Below are 17,631 nucleotides of genomic sequence, written 5' to 3'. Positions count from 1 at the left end.
TCTTTTGTTTTAGTTTGTATTTTGTATAGTTTGCTTGTACCACATTGTGAAGAATGTTAAAAACAAAGCTGTCACTCATATTACAGAAAAAAAACATAGGAAATCTCTTCTTAAATGTGATCAAATGTTTCTGCTCTTGAATAAGTTGACAGTCCTGTTTTCCACAGTTACCCTGAACACAGAAAGGATTGTTTAATATGTCACTGACACTGCAGTCCTGTCACTCTTGTTACATAATATATAAAAAAAAAAGAGGGAAATACAACCAATATAAGAAAAGTAACAAAGAGAAGAGACAGTATTGCTAATATTTCTGCCATTTGCCTGAGCAGCAACCATATTAAATGGCATCAACTTAGACATCAAACCTGTAGTATAGTCTACTGCTCATGCATTCTAGTTAAATATATGAAAGGACATACTTAATTTGGCCACTGTTTAAAAATGATGTGCCTCCATCATTGACACTGAAGTGAGATTTACTCTCTCCCACCTTTCCTTCAGTTCCATTTTGGTCATCAACCGAAGACTGACAGATTGCTGCATAACAATACACAGTATGCCTTCCTTGTAGCTTCATAATGGTATATTTGCCACTAGTAACAGTTTTTAGGAAATGTGTCCTTTCTGATTGCTAAATCTTTTTTCTTATCACTGTGCATTGACAAGGGATAAGTCTTCAGTTCATTTTTAAGAATGGTGTCCTGTATTTTTGATATGCCTTTAGGTACTTCTTTAAAAACAGTTTCTTTCTTCTATACCTGTTTCATACATTTCCCTCACTTTTACAGGTTATATTTTGCTAGCTACTTTTGCAAATTGTTTTCATAAAAAAAGCTGACAATTTCTTGCTGAGGTATGAGCTCTAACTTGTCTCTTCACTTCAAGGTCTGTTTACAGGACCTCTCCCATGTGAAGTGGCAAAATAATTCCACATTACTTCCTTCAAATTACTTGTAGACTAGCTTCAATATATCTATTCTCAAACCATGAGCTGGGTCTATCTGACTGGATATACATTTCTCCGACTTCAGATGAAATTTCTCCAAGCAAACTATCAGAGTAAGCAATCAGTGTTCTTGATCTGACACTGTCAGTATGAAATTGTGTTTATTAGAGTACCAGACTCATGATGTAAACAGACTTGTGCTTGCATACAGTGAAAACTCTATTTCCTCCTGTACAGAGCCAGTACAATTTTTAGAAAATTCCACCTGCAAAAATCGCAAATTAGACTTAGCAGTGAAGATGACATTATTGCTCTTTCTTTGTTGCACAGTTTTGTAAACTTTCTTTTCAGAAAAAAATGCTCCAGTAAAAATGGCAGCAAAGAAATTGTACATTGTGCCAGTTCAGCTGCAGTACCTTCTCGTTGCACTCTGGTAAGGTGAACTCCTTGCTCCCGTATTTGCCAGGAACAATTGAGGTTAGAAGTGTGAGCATCATTAATAATACATCTCCACCAAACTACAATCTTTACAGTCACTGCACGTCATAGTGCAACAGTCTTCTTTAGTTGGCTCACATTCGATTGTGTTTAAATAGGAGGTTGAGTATGCAGGAAGTGCTTGAAAACTTTGCTTAAAGTGTTTGCAACCTAAATAAAATTTTCATGACATTTACATAAATGGATGTTATGTGGTACTTGAGAACTCAGAACCACATGTTTATGTCTTAAGTTCAGCAAATCTTCACTTGCTAACAATCTTGCCATATTCAGAAACAAAAAAGAGGAAATACGGAAGTGTCCGATCCCGCCTGTCTGCTTTGACCCATGACGTCACAAATATGGCGTAAACGACCATAAACCACGATTCCAATATGGTGCATATAAAATAGATACGTACACATTATGAGCACAAAAATACATCAAAAAACAAACACACGCACACTTTCCACAAAAAGCCTAATGACACTAACGGGACAAGTGCGGGAAATGGTGTGTTTTTGGGTGGGGGCAAACTAAATATAAGCAAATTTAGACACCCACCCCCATACAAAATGACGAAAAAAATCAATATCACAAAACTCCCCAAATACCACTAAACACAATATCATCAGGAATCGGACACTTCCCTTGACCTACACAGCTCAACAGCAGCTCCCGATCCCATAAATTAGGATCAAACACTTCCCTTGGCCTATATAGTTCAAAAACTTCTCCAGATACCAATATCAACATACACAGCCACACATTGGGATCGAACACTTCCCTTGACCTGCGCGCTGTTAATTTTATCCGTCATATCCATTCCTGAACAAAAACAACAACCGATTAATTTGACTAAAATTACCACACGATGTACAGCAAACAACTCTAAATTACCCTTCACACAAAATCGTTAACTCACTGAAACGAATTCCAATACAAACACAGCCGACACTCGAACAATTCTCGATAACAAGCAAAAGCAAACTGAGCCCATTACACCACACAAACGAAAACCCTGAACATACCACCAGAGAGCACAACATGACGACGTCTACAAACACGCCACACTCACAAACCAAACTCCGCACCGTCATTACGTCACACACGACAACACCCTTACGTCACGGGTCAAAGCCGACGCGTGGGATTGGATGCTTCTGTCGACCCCAAAAAGAACATCTCTCTCACTCGGAGATGAATACAAATGTGTGATTTGCAGTTTCTTTCATGGACAGTCTGGATTTCAAATAGTTTTCATATCCTTCAGGCTTGGTGCTTAGTGATCTCCATCATCTCTTGAATAAACCCCTCGAACAACTGAGATAAGTGCCAACCAGTTCATTTTGACAAGTGCCAACCATTTCATTGGAAGTAGTGGTGAATTCTTTTTCCTTACTACCAGTGAGCGAAACATCTCCAATAAAACTTTCAGTTTCTTAACAGCACACTTTATTTCATGGTGAATTTGGTAGTGTGTTTTTTTTCCCCCCCTCATGCTGTGTCTTGCATTCTTTTAAGGAAATAACATTTGTCTTTGTTCAGATTTCCCTTTTTTAAGCATCTACATTTTGCAACAAACTACTGTATCCGTTCTTTCTTCTTTCTCTGCTATTATTCTTGTTCCTTTTTCGTAGCACTTCAACATCTTTCTTCTTTCCCCTTCCTGTATTTGCATGATGTTTTTCATTTTACCTTTTATAGTTCTCCTCGCCTTTGTTTCTGCCTTATTTTACCATTGATGAAATTTTGCTAGCTGAGCAAAGAAAATAATAGTGTAATGTTATTTTCTTATCAAAATTTGTGATGGAACTCCCCCAAGTAGTATAACTAATGTTAATACAGTCACTCGCATTACGTAATTACATTTTGCTGCAAACCATTTAATAACAATAATAGAAGGCTGCAATTTGATGCAAGTTATGGAGATCAGAAGTACAATGAACTAAAAGATTTTTTTTAATAAAAGGTATTAATAGAAATACTTATTTTTGTTACATTACATGCAAATATGCATTTTCTAAAGTGTGTATAGTTTGGCACTATTAGTACCATAATGCATGTTTCTTGTTTTACTTCGTAGATTAAGGTTTAAGTAAAATAATTTATGTAAATTTTGGTTGAAACACTACTATTTAAATTGTTAAAAACCAACCCTGAAAATGCAGAAAATGGTGCCGTGATCACCACAAGAAATAACATAACCTTCTTTGAGCCAAAACCTTAAACAAAATCATTTCCCACCAAAAACTTCATCGTTGACAAGAAGTTTGTAGTGTAGACAGCAGTGCAAAACTAAATTAACAATAGATGTATTACTTTAAATCTATTAATAAAATGACCCATGACACCATAATTCTGTAACAGGCAGGGGAGGGGGTGGGGGAGATGCTCCTCGTCCTCCTCCTCAGCGATCACAGGCCCTGTCGACTATCTCTTGCAGCCTCTCTCCACCCTGCGGAAATTCCTAATGCTGTGATGTCCTCCTCCATGTCATCTTCCCACCTTGACCCCCCTGCCGGTTCGGGGTAAGAATAGGCCCGAGGTATTCCTGCCTGTCGTAAGAGGCAGCTAAAAGGAGTTTCAACCGTTTTGGCCTTCCATGTGATGGTCCTCCTTGGGGTTTGACCTCCATTTTTCAAAATTCTACAGAAGTATGAGCCTTTTGGGGAAGGACGCCTTACGTGGTGTACCACTGGTCCTCAGTGCACTAAGACCTTGGCGCTCAGCATTGTACCGGCATTGTAACCATACCCACTATTCCTCAAATTGGGCCTAAACGCCTGATGGGTTCTACAAGTTACGCCCATAGTGCGTCCCCATCTGCACCTACAATCATGATGGACTTTCCATGGCACCAGAAATCCAGCACGGTAGCCAGCCCATTGTGGTGGGGTCGTCATGTACCCTCTAGGTTGTAGCCCCCTGACAACACAGGGATCGTACTGCCGATACCTGAGCTGCACCCTCCTCGCGTCGGCCAAGGAGTAGATGCCCGTCTCCTTGGGGCATCAGGGCTCCCGGCAATGGTCATCCTGCCAGGTGGCCCTTGCTGAGGCTGGGTGGCGTCCGTGGGGAGAGCCCGTGGTCGGAGTGGGTGTTATCGGGGCGGACGTTTCGCAGATGAAACGTCAACACATATCTCGGCTCTGCGGCCGAGTCTTTCAAAGGGAAAGGTACTGTCTCTAGTTCTGGTTCTCCTGCCCTTTCCCCCTTGGCCACTCCCTGGGAGGAGGGACAGGCCCGCCGGCTTGGGGCGAAGTACTTCCCCCGCTATTTGGTCTGTTCTCGAACCGATGGGGGGGACGTTCGCCACCTCCAATCCCATGTTCTTTGTTCAGCACATTGAGGACATCTTCGGGGAAATCGAGGCTCTCAGTAAGATGCGTTCGGGGTCCGTTCTTATAAAGACCACCTCCGCCACACAGTCGGCGGCGCTCCAGGCGTGCGACCGCCTAGGGGACATCCCAGTGTCCATTGTCCCGCATCTGGCACTAAATAGGATGCAGGGGGTTATTTTTCATCGGGACCTCCTGCTGCAATCTGATGAGGAGCTCAGGGCCAACATGTAGCGCCGAGGCGTGCATTTCGTCCGGCGAGTCCAGCGCAGCCCCGAAGACCGTCACCCACGCCTTCGAGGGGGACCTTCTCCCGGAGAAGGTAAAGGTGATGTGCTACCGGTGCGACGTGCTACCTTACGTCCCGCTTCCTATGCGCTGTTTTCGGTGTTTGCGCTTTGGGCACATGTCGTCACGGTGTGAGGCTGAGCCCCTTTGTGGCGATTGTGGACCTCCTCTTCGTGAGGACCATACATGCACCCCACCACCTCGGTGCGTTAATTGTCCTGGCATCCACTCGCCTAGATCCTCAGACTGCCCCGCATATCAGAAGGAGAAGAAGATACAAGAACCCAAAACTTTGGATCGTCTCTCTTATTCTGAGGCCAGGAAGAAGTATGACCGCCTCCATCCCGTGCCGTTGACCACTTCGTTTGCCTCAGTTGTGTCCACTCCTTCCGCGGTATCCTCACCCCTATCCCGTCCGCCCTCTGCCTCCTCCGCCCCATCTGGGGTCTCTGCCTCCACCTCCCAAATCCCTCCCTTCCAAATCCTCCTCCCCCGAGGCCCCCGCCCCCTCTGCCCCAGGGGCCACCCTTCCTCCTCCTCCTCCTCCCCCCCCGCCGCCTGGAAGGAGGCGTCCATCGGGGAAACGTTCCGGACCCCAGCTTCCGAGGTCCGGCGTTCCAAAACGGACCCCGCGCGTGAGGACCTTCTTCAGGTCCAGCCCACAATCCCTGTGCCTCCTCGGACTTCCAAGAAGGCCTCCAAGAAAAAGTCTCTATCCCCCTCTCCACCCTGGCGCGTTTCGTCTGACGCTTCATCCGTGAGTCGCTGCTCCCGGCCGTCCTCAGTTTCGCCGGGACGCTCTGCTGCCAGGCGCTCAGCTGGCCTCTCGTCGGCAAATGATGCTGCCCCTCCTACACAACCAAGGACAGCGGCCGCAGCTGGCGATGACTCGATGGAACACGATCCGCCTCCCGCCGGTTGTAGCGTTGTTCCCTCGAAACCTGGCCCTCCGCAGCCGTCGAGGTGACCAGCTCTTCCCCCGTCTCGTTCCCCCTCTTTTTTGCCTAGCGATGGCCTTGTTACATTGGAACATAAGAGGTATTCGATCTAATCGGGAGGAATTACAACTGCTCCTCCGCCTGCACTGTCCGCTCGTCCTTGGTCTCCAGGAAACCAAGTTGCGCCCGACTGACCGTATTGCCTTTACCCACTATACCTCGGTGCGGTATGACCTCACCCCTGTGGACGGTATCCCACCTCATGGTGGGGTCATGTTGCTCATTCGGGATGATGTCTATTACCATCCCATCCCATTGACCACCCCACTCCAAGCAATAGCTGTCCGTATTACTCTTTCTGCTTTTACTTTTTCAGTTTGTACCATCTACACTCCATCGTCATCTGCTGTTAGTCGGGCTGACATGATGCACCTGATTGTTCAGCTTCCCCCGCTGTTTTTATTGTTTGGCGACTTCAATGCCCATCATCCCCTTTGGGGCTCTCCTGCATCCTGTCAAAGAGGCTCACTCTTGGCGGATGTCTTCAACCATCTCAATCTTGTCTGCCTCAATACTGGCGCCCCGACTTTCCTCTCGGAGTCTACTCATACCTACTCCCACTTGGACCTCTCGATCTGTTCTACCACTCTTGCCCGTCGGTTTGAGTGGTATGTCCTTTCTGACACCTATTCGAACGACCACTTCCCCTGTGTCGTTCGTCTCCTGCACCACACCCCATCCCCACGTCCTTCAAGCTGGAACATACCGAAAGCTGACTGGGGACTTTACTCGTCCCTGGCGACCTTTCCGGACCACGATTTTCTCAGTTGTGACAGTCAGGTCGAATACCTCACGGCTGTTATCATCAATGCTGCTGAACGTTCCATTCCTCGTACTACCTCTTCTTCACGTCGCGTTTCCGTCCCCTGGTGGAACGAGGCTTGTAGAGACGCTATCCGTGCTCGACGATGTGCTTTACGCACCTTTCGCCGCCATCCTACGTTGGCGAATTGTATTGGATACAAACGACTCCGAGCACAATGCCTTAGTCATCAAAGACAGTAAAAAAGCTTGTTGGGCCTCTTTCACCAGCTCCTTTAACAGTTTTACTCCCTCTTCTGTCGTATGGGGTGGCCTGCGCCGGCTGTCGGGCATTAAGGCCCACTCCTCGGTACCTGGCCTGACCTCAGGTAATGGGGTCCTCGTTGATCCTGTGGCTGTCTCCAACGCCTTCGGCCGGTTTTTCGCGGAGGTTTCAAGCTCCGCCCATTACCACCCTGCCTTCCTCCCCAGGAAAGAGGCAGAAGAGGCTCGGCGACCTTCCTTCAACTCGCTGAATCTGGAAACTTAAAATGCACCCTTTACTATGCGGGAACTTGAACGTGCGCTTGCACTGTCCCGGTCCTCTGCTCCGGGGCCATATGCCATTCACGTTCAGATGCTGGCACACCTTTCTCCGGCGGGCAAAAGCTTCCTTCTTCGTACCTACAATCGCATCTGGACCGAAGGTCAGGTCCCCATGTGTTGGCGTGACGCCGTCGTTGTTCCTATACCCAAACCCGGGAAGGATAGACACCTTCCTTCTAGTTACCGCCCCATTTCTCTTACAAGCTGTGTCTGTAAGGTGATGGAGCGCATGGTTCATGCTCGGTTAGTTTGGATTCTTGAATCTCGACGGCTACTTACCAATGTCCAATGCGGCTTTCGTCGCCGCCGCTCCGCTGTTGACCACCTTGTGACCTTGTCGACATTCATCATGAACAACATTTTGCGAAGGCGCCAAACGGTAGCCGTGTTCTTCGATTTGAAGAAGGCTTATGATACCTGTTGGAGGGGAGGTATCCTCCGCACTATGCACAGGTGGGGCCTACGCGGTCGCATGCCCCTTTTTATTGATTACTTTTTAACGGATCGAAAGTTTAGGGTACGTGTGGGTTCCATGTTGTCCGACGTCTTCCTCCAGGAGAATGGAGTGCCTCAGGGCTCCGTCTTGAGCGTAGCCCTTTTTGCCATCGCGATCAATCCAATTATGGATTGCATTCCACCTAATGTCTCAGGCTCTCTCTTTGTCGATGACTTCGCGATCTACTGCAGTGCCCAGAGAACATGCCTCCTGGAGCGCTGCCTTCAGCGTTGTCTAGACAGCCTATACTCATGGAGCGTGGCAAATGGCTTCCGGTTCTCTGAAGAGAAGACGGTTTGTATCAACTTTTGGCGATATAAAGCGTTCTTTCCGCCATCCTTACATCTCGGTCCTGTTGTTCTCCCATTTGTGGAAACAACTAAGTTTCTAGGGCTCACGTTGGACAGGAAACTGTGTTGGTCTCCGCATGTCTCTTATTTGGCGGCCCGTTGTACACGTTCCCTTAATGTCCTCAGAGTTCTTAGTGGTTCATCTTGGGGAGCGGATCGCACTGTCCTGCTTCACTTGTATCGGTCCATAGTCCGATCGAAGCTGGATTATGGGAGCTTTGTCTACTCGTCTGCTTGGCCATCCCTCTTACGCCGTCTCAACTCCATCCACCATCGGGGGTTACGTCTTGCGACCGGAGCCTTCTACACTAGTCCTGTCGAGAGTCTTTATGCTGAAGCTGCCGAATTACCATTGACCTACCGGCGCGACGTACTGCTGTGTCGGTATGCCTGCCGGCTGTTGTCTATGCCCGACCACCCCTCTTACCAGTCCTTCTTCGCCGATTCTCTCGACCGTCAGTACGGGTTGTGTGTGTCTGCCCTGCTGCCCCCCGGACTCCGCTTCCGTCGCCTGATTCGACAATTGGATTTTGCCCTCCCTACCACCTTCAAAGAGGGTGAGAGCCCAACACCACCTTGGCTCCAGGCTCCAGTTCATATTTATCCCGACCTCAGCTCACTCCCGAAGGAGGGTACTCCGGCTGCAGTGTATTGCTCACGGTTTGTCGAACTTCGTGCTCGACTTGCCGGTCACACCTTTATTTACACCGATGGCTCCAAAACTGACGATGGTGTCGGCTGTGCCTTTGTTGTCAGGGCCGCCACCTTTAAATACCGGCTCCTCGACCAATGTTCCAGATTTACAGACAAGCTTTTTGTTCTCCGTCAGGCCGTTCAGTATGCCCGCCGCCACCGCCATTCATCGTATGTACTCTGCTCTGACTCACTCAGTGCTCTTCAGAGCCTTGGAGCTCCCTATCCGGTCTATCCCTTGGTTCAACGGATGCAGCAGTCCCTCCATTCTTTAGCTGATAATGGTTCTCCTGTCAGCTTTCTGTGGGTTCCCGGACATGTAGGAGTGCCTGGGAATGAGGCTGCGGATGCTGCAGCCAAGGCTGCAGTCCTCCTGCCTCGGCCAGCCTCCCATTGTGTCCCGTCATCTGACGTTCGTGGGGATGTTTGTTAGAGGCTTGTGTCGTTGTGGTGGGATGCTTGGTCATCCCTCCAAGGAAACAAGCTCCAGGCAGTAAAACCGCTCCCAACTGCTTGGACAACCTCCTCCCGACCATCTCGGTGAGAGGAGATCCTTCTGACCAGGTTGCGGATTGGGCATTGCCGGTTTAGCCACCGCTACCTGCTCTCCGGTGACCCAGCCCCGCAGTGCCCTTGTGGTCAGGCATTAACAGTGCGCCATGTTTTATTGTCGTGTCCCCGCTTTAGTCAATCTCGTGTTGTCCTGTCTCTGCCATCTACTTTACCGGATATTTTAGCTGATGACGCTCGAGCAGCTGCTCGTGTTCTGCGTTTTATAACTTTGACTGGCTTGTCCAAAGACATCTAACCTTTTTACTTATTTTATCTGCATCTTTGTCAGGTCTTTCTGGTGTCGTCCCCCCCCCCCCCCCCTCCCCTTGAGTTTTACTAGATTCCATGTGCTCTAACAACAGTGACTGGGCGCTAATGACCTCAGTAGTTGAGCGCCCTTAAAAAATCCCACCTTGTACGAGGTTGGCCCAATGGTTTTGTTGTCTGGAGAGTTCCTTCAAATACTTTCTTGGTGATTCTGTTATTTTCCATTCTGACCACATGTCCAGCCCATTGTTGTCTCATACTTTTTAATTTTTGGATGATAGTGGGTTGCTTCATTAACTGATAAATTTCATTGTTCTTTCGAATTCTCCATGCGCCATTCTCCAACACAGGTCCCCAGATTTTTCTCATTACTTTTCTTCCGAAAACATTCAGTTTTTCTCTTTCATTCTTTAATAAGTGTCCAGCTTTCTGAACCATATAGTACTATGGGGCAGATAAGTGTTGTATATCTTCATCTTTGTGGTGATTGACAAAGCTTTACTTTTGAGTGGGTTGCTTAGTGAGTACAGACATCTTCACCCTGAGGCTATTCTTTCATTTATATCCATTGTTGTGATATTTTTATTATTGGAACATGATCCAAGGTATTTAAACTGGAGAACTTTTCTGAATTTAGAATGTTGATCAATTTCAAAGTAAGGATTTGGGTTTATGACTCGACCTATTTCCATATATTCGGTTTTCTCTTGGTTAATCAAAAGCCCAATTTTGCTGGAACTGTACTTGAGATATCTGTATATGTCTTTCAGTTCTTCATTTTCATTCAGCAACACTATATCATCTGCATAAGCCAGAAGGTTTACTTCAGTGTTCGAATTGGAGACCATTGTATAGATGTAAATTACTCTCTCAAACCACTTTCTCTAATGCAAGCCTGTTTTAATTGCAAAGGTGGGGGATATGGATCCTCTGAACTTCACTGCTGCCTGGGAGCCATCCATGCACAGTTGTATCACCCTATTGATTTTACTGGGTATACTAAATTCTCATAATGTGTTGTAGAGGCTACTTCTGTGGATGCTGTCGTAGGTTCGCTGGAAGTCAAAGAAGAGACAATGGATGTTTTTGTTAAATTCCCAGTATTTCTCAAAGATTTGTCATATAGTAAACAAATTATCAGTTGTGGAACGATTTGTTCAAAATCCAGCCTGGTAATCTTGAATAATGTTTTCTGCATAAGGTTTAAGTTTTTCCAGAATGGTCATTGACAGGATTTTGTATGGTATGTTCAGCAAACTGATTCCTCAGTAATTTCCACATTCCATTCTGTTTCCTTTCTTGTGTATGGGACAAGTTATTGCAGTTTTCCAATCCTCAGGCAGTGTTTCAGTTTTCCAGATCATTGTGATCAGGTTATAAATTTCTTTGTGTAGTTTGCTTCCGCCCTCTTTTAACATCTCTGCTGATATCTGGTCCTCGCCTGCTGTCTTGTTGTTTTTGAGCTTTTGGATGGAGTGGATTACTTCCTGTTCTGTGATTCTACATTCGTCATTATTAATGCTGTCACTCTCAGACATTGTGTAATTGGAGGTTATGTGCGGATCAGTGCAATTTAACATTTCTGAGAAATACTCTTTCCATCTTTCTAGGATACCTTCCAGCTGTGTTAGCATATTTTGATTTTTATCTTTTATGAATAGTTTTTCACTTTGATAACATCTCTTGCTTTTCTTTGTATACTGAAACAACTTCTTTGAGTTTCCATTACTGCTTTCCACTTCTATAGATTCTAGGACTCTAGTTAGATATTTCCTTTTCTCTGTTCATAGAACTCTTGCTGTTTCTCTTCTAACGACATTGAACGTCTCTCTCCTGTCCTCTCTCCCTATTATGCAGCCACAGCATCCGGGCTTCTTTCCTCCTTTCTACTGCCCTCTGGCACTTTTTGTTGAACCATTTCTTTTTCTTGCCCAGTGTTTTTTCTGCTGTATCTGTTACTACAGTCTTCTGTTCGTTCCCAAGGTTTCTCGACACTATTTTCCTCCTCAGCTTCTTGCAATGCTGTAAATCGGTTATTTATTTCAATCACATGGGCTTCTTTAACAGACAGTTCCTTCAGTTGTTTGATGTCTAAATTAGGTTTTGGTGTGGATTTTGGTTGTTGATTCCAAATCATCTTGATTTTCATCTTTCCTACCACTAGGAAATGATCTGAACCAATTTCAGCTCCTCTATACATTCTGACATCTCTTATAAATGAAGTGAAACATTGATCTGTCATAACATGGTCAATCTGATTTACTGTTTTGCCATCTGGAGAGCACCATGTACTTTTGTGTATATCTTAGTGAGGGAACATCTTCGAGCAAATTCTCATTCTTTGACAGTGCAAAGTTGATCATTTTTAATCCATTTTCGTTTGTGGTCGAGTGCTTGCTATGTTTTCCTATTGTGGGGATGAACATATCCTCTTTACCTATTTTTCCATTAAAGTTCCCTAAGATAATTCTCATATTTCTTGTTGGAATACTTTTGACTACTCTCTCTAATTCTACATAGTACTCATCTTTCTCATCCTCAGTTGAATCTTCAGTCGGTGCATGGACATTTATGAATGTTATATCATACCACTGGTGTTTGATTCTTATGTAAGACATTCTTTTGTTAATGGGATGAAATTCCTTAACCTGATTAACAATCCTGTTCTTAACAGTAAAACCAATACCAAATTCTTGGTGTCTTTCATCTCCCCCATAAAAAATGACACAATTATCCTCCGTGTGTATCCCTTCTCCAAGCCACCTAACTTCTTGTAGAGCTACAATATCTGTCTTCTATGTTTTCAGTTCAGCTATCAAAGTTGCTGCTGCAGCTGGTTTATTAAGACTACGAATGTTCCATGTCTCAAATGTGAAGCAATGTTTCTTGTTTCTATCTCGTGAATTCGTGTTCCATAGCCTATGCCTGTTTCCTTTGAATCCATTATCCGAGGCAAATCATTGATGTGAGCTGGTAGGTAAAGAATCACCTGGCCGCGTAAAGAGTGCTGCACGGGTTAAGCTTGGTGATGGGGCTGCCACCTCGCAGCTTTCAAGCTTGCTGAGTAATATTTTGGATTACCATTTCCTAGGCAGATTGCCTTTCCCAGGCACCGAGCTCTGCCTGCCCCGTAGAGATGCCCTCCGCTTCTTCTACCATTGGATTGCTATAAAAAAAAAAACATTCTCTTCCAGCATCTGAGCTGTTGACTTTCTCTCCACTGGTTTTGGTCCACCTTGGGTATTTTATTTCCCTGGGATCCACCACATCTGGTGAGCATTCCCCTATCCGCCACCTGGAGAGGCGCCCGATGGAGGACAAGCAACCCCTCGCGGGATGTGGTTTTTAATGGCCTTCTAAAAGAACATACCAGCAACCTAAACTCATTTCCTTTTTAGTCTGCAGCTTGTGGTCTAGTGGCTAGCTTTGCTGCCTCTGGATCATAGGGTCCGGAGTTAGATTCCCAGCGAGTTGGGGACTGGGTGTTTGTGTTGTCCTCATCATTTCATCATCATCATTCATGACAGTGGCTAGATTGGACTGTGTAAAAATTGGGACTTTGTACGAGCACTGATGAGTGCGCAGTTGAGTGCCCCATAAACCAAACACCATCTAAACCCATTTTAGTGCTGTACTGTCAGAATACATGGAATTGCTTAGTCACCTTACATTGTAACATTTGTTAATGTGTTATCAAAGGCATACATTGTGTAGAGGGATAGCTGTAACCTACAGTCAAGTGTAGGCTGGAAGTTTATTGTATATCCTCATGTCTAACAAGTCAAGTCAGCCATGCCAAATGCAGAGAGTATTTGTGATAGTTTTACTTTACTCACATTTGAAACTGCCAGTATAAATTGTCCATCTAAATGACCTCGAATCTCACATGACACACACATTCAATTGAGATTTTGGCCGTATTTTGTATGCTGTCTACCAGGTAGTACATGCTTATGCTGACAGTATGCTGACAGTACTATGGCTTCATCTGTCTCATCCTCACTACAGATTTAGCCATTCTCCCTCATCTTGGAGTCTGAGTTAGTTTCATGTTCCATGGATCAGTTTCATGTTCCATGGATTGTTGTGCATGATAAATTGTAGATATGTGGAATGTCCTTTTACACTTCTTTTTAAACTGCTCCAAATTCTTTTTCCTCCCCAAGAAAGGAAGTAACAGTTCCAAAAAGAAAGGATAAGGTGTCACTTCTACTTGTGTCTGTGGCCAGTACTACACGTTTTTCCTCCTGAGGGTAAGTAATGATCAGCAATTTTGTATCTCAGTTTATTAACACTCAGTTTATTAACACTAACACTCAGTTTATTAACACTAACACTCAGTTTATTAGCACTAACACTGCCATTTTTGTCACAATATAAACTGAACTATTCAGCATGTGGCAAAAGCTTGCACTTAATTTAGTTCGCCAAACTCGGTGGATTCCATAATGGACCCTCCTTGCATTTCTCATAGTTTACATCTACATATACAAACATAATCCACAAGGCATTGTATGCTGATGGTACCCAGTACCACCACTAGTAGTATCCTTTCCTCTTCCACTTGCAAATAAAGCAAGGGGAAAATGACTGATATTATTCTGCAGTCGGCTTCAAATGCTGGTTCTCTAAATTTTCTTAATAGTTTTCCTTGAAAAGAATGTCCTCTTCTGTACAGGTATTAGAGTGCCCAAAGAATTTCCATAACACTTATGTGTTGTTCAAACCTACTGGTAACTAATCTAGCAGTCTGTTTCTGGACTTCATTGTCTTCCTCTAATCTGATCTCTTGGGATTCCAAACACTCAAACAATACTCAACAATGGGTAGCACTAGTGTCATCTATGCAGTCTCCTTTACTTTCATAAAATTCTCCCTTTAAACCGAAGTTGACCATTTGCTTTCCACATATGCTCATGCCATTTCCTTTAGCTTTGCAGCGCTATGCCCAGATATTTAAACGATGTGACTTTCAAGCAGGACACTACTAATACTGTGTGTAAATATTATGGGTTTTTTTCCCTATGCATTTGCATTAACTTACATTTTTCTTCATTTAGAGGCAGCTGCCATTCATCACACCAACTAGAAATTTTGTCCAAGTCATGTTTTGTACTCTTACAGTCACTCAACCTCAATGCCTTCCTGTATACCACAGCATCATCAACAAAGAGCTGCAGGTTGTTGCCCACTCTGTCCTCCAGATCATTTACATATATAGAAAATAATAGCAGTCTTATTACACTTCCCTGGGGCATTCCTGGCAATACCCCTGTCCCTGACGAACATTTGCTGTCGGGGACAACATATTGGGTTCTATAACTTGTTAGAGCCCATCACATATCTATGAACCTAAACCATATGCTCGAAGTTTCTTTAACAACCTGCAATGGGGCATTGTGTCGGACACTTTCCAGAAGTCTAGAAGTATGGAATCTGCCTGTTGACCTTCATTCATAGCTTGCAGTATATCATGTGAGAAAAGGGCAAGCTGAGTTTTGCATGTTGCCTGTAATTTTGAGGGCCTGTTCTTTTGCCCTTCTTATATACAGTCACCTGAGCATTTTTCCAGTCACTTTGGACTGTGCGTGTTGGAGATTCGCGATAAATGCGAACTAGGTAGGAGGCTAATGCTGTTGAGTACTCTTATGAAAAACTGAATTCGGATTCCATCTGGACCTGGTGACCTACTTGATTTCAACTCTTTCAGTTGTTTCTCAACACCAGGGATGCTTATTACTTTGTTGTCCGTATGGGAGTCTGTCCGATGGCCAAATGATGGTATGTCTGTACAATTCTCCTGTGTTAGCAATTTCTTGAACATGAAATTTAAAACTTCATCTTTTGTTTTACTATCTCCAACTGCCACACGAGACTGGTCAGCAAGAAACTGAATGGAAGCCTTAGACCAGCTTAGTGATGTTACATACGACCAGAATTTTCTTGGGGTCTCTGCCATATCTTCTGGCAGGCATGACAATGGTAATTATTGCATGATTCGCACATAGATTTTTTCACAGATGCACGAATCTGTTCTAACTTTTGCCTGTCATCATTTGCACATTCTCCTTTGCACCAAGAGTGCAACTACCTTTGCTTTCTCAGCATTTTCTGAACTTCATTACTAAAACATGTTGGGTTTTTTCTGTCCTTAATCCACTTACTAGGCGCACACTTCTCCAGAGCACAGTTTACAATCTGTTTAAACTTTGCCCATAATTCCCCTGTGTCCATCATTCTGGAACTAAATGATTGCAGTTCACATGTGTAAGTGAGATGCTAGCAACTGATTGTCTGCTCTGTCCAGAAGAAACACACTCCTAGCTTCGTTGACTTATTTATCAACTTTCAGGGCCATAGTCACTACAACGACATGACCACTAGTTCCAATTTATTCTGATGCCATCGAGAAATTCTGGCCTGTTTGTTGTAGCTACAAGGTCTGAGATATTTTCATTGTATGAACTAGGTGCTCAAGACAGTTTTTGGAAAGTGTGTTCAAAAGTACTTAGTAATACTGTCTGTCTGCACCCCCTGCGATGAATCTATAGATATCCTAGTCTGTACTCAGTAGGTTAAACTCACTTGCATCTAGTATTGCGTGATATGGGTACTTACAAGCTACTGACTGCAGACTTTGTTTGCAAGACTCTAGAACTGTCACTGCATGTTCAATATATGTACACAATATACAGGGTGTTACGAAAAGGTACAGCCAAACTTTCAGGAAACATTTCTCACACACAAATAAAGAAAAGATGTTATGTGGACATGTGTCCGGAAACACTTAATTACCATGTTAGAGCTCATTTTAGTTTCGTCAGTATGTACTGTATGTCCTCGATTCACCGCCAGTTGGGTGGGCTGACGAGAATCCGCACGCAGTTGTGCAATCACGTCAACAACAAAGATTTTCTGTGAACGTTTGGGCAGGCATTGTTGGTGATGTCTTGATTGGGCCCCATGTTCTTCCACCTACGCTCAATGGAGCACGTTATCATGATTTCATATGGGATACTCTACCTGTGCTGCTAGAACATGTGCCTTTAGAAGTACGACACAACATGTGGTTCATGCACGATGGAGCTCCTGCACATTTCAGTCGAAGTGTTCGTACGCTTCTCAACAACAGATTCGATGACCAATGGATTGGTAGAGGCGGACCAATTCCATGGCCTCCACGCTCTCCTGACCTCAACCCTCTTGTCTTTCATTTATGGGGGCATTTGAAAGCTCTTGTCTACGCAACCCCGGTACCAAATGTAGAGACTCTTCGTGCTCGTATTGCGGACGGCTGTGATACAATACGCCATTCTCCAGGGCTGCATCAGCGCATCAGGGATTCCATGCGACGGATCGACGGAGGGTGGATGCATGTATCCTCGCTAACGGAGGACATTTTGAACATTTCCTGTAACAAAGTGTTTGAAGTCACACTGGTATGTTCTGTTGCTGTGTGTTTCCATTCCATGATTAATGTGATTTGAAGAGAAGTAATAAAATGAACTCTAACGTGGAAAGTAAGCGTTTCCGGACACATGTCCACATAACATATTTTCTTTCTTTGTGTGTGACGAATGTTTCCTGAAAACTTGGCCGTACCTTTTTGTAACACCTTGTATATCAAAATACTAATAACAGATTTGTGAGTTACTTTTTGTAGGTCAGATTTACCTTGCAATTTTAATTTTTATGATGAAAAGTGTGTTAAAAGTGTGGTACAAATGTAAACATGAGACTACGAAGTAAGACAGTCTGTTACTAAAACCTGTGGCATTCTCCAGATTATCACCTTTCAACCTTACCTAGACCTTGCACTATGCTATATATGTGTCCCCAAACCAGGATTTGAGGGGGGGAATCCGTTATTGTT

The 17,631-nt window shown here is 44.4% G+C and overlaps 1 protein-coding gene across 3 annotated transcripts in view; it reads left to right on the top strand.

The window, feature by feature from the left end:
* The window catches only part of LOC124798590 (gamma-glutamylcyclotransferase-like), a 35,135-nt gene that overhangs the window by 2,761 nt on the left and 14,743 nt on the right, over positions 1–17,631 (top strand). The window lies entirely within an intron of this gene.

Source organism: Schistocerca piceifrons, chromosome 5 (genome assembly GCF_021461385.2).
Source record: "Schistocerca piceifrons isolate TAMUIC-IGC-003096 chromosome 5, iqSchPice1.1, whole genome shotgun sequence".
NCBI lineage: Eukaryota > Metazoa > Arthropoda > Insecta > Orthoptera > Acrididae > Schistocerca > Schistocerca piceifrons.
Note: the sequence above shows the minus strand (reverse complement) of the source record. Positions and strands in the feature narration are given on the sequence as shown.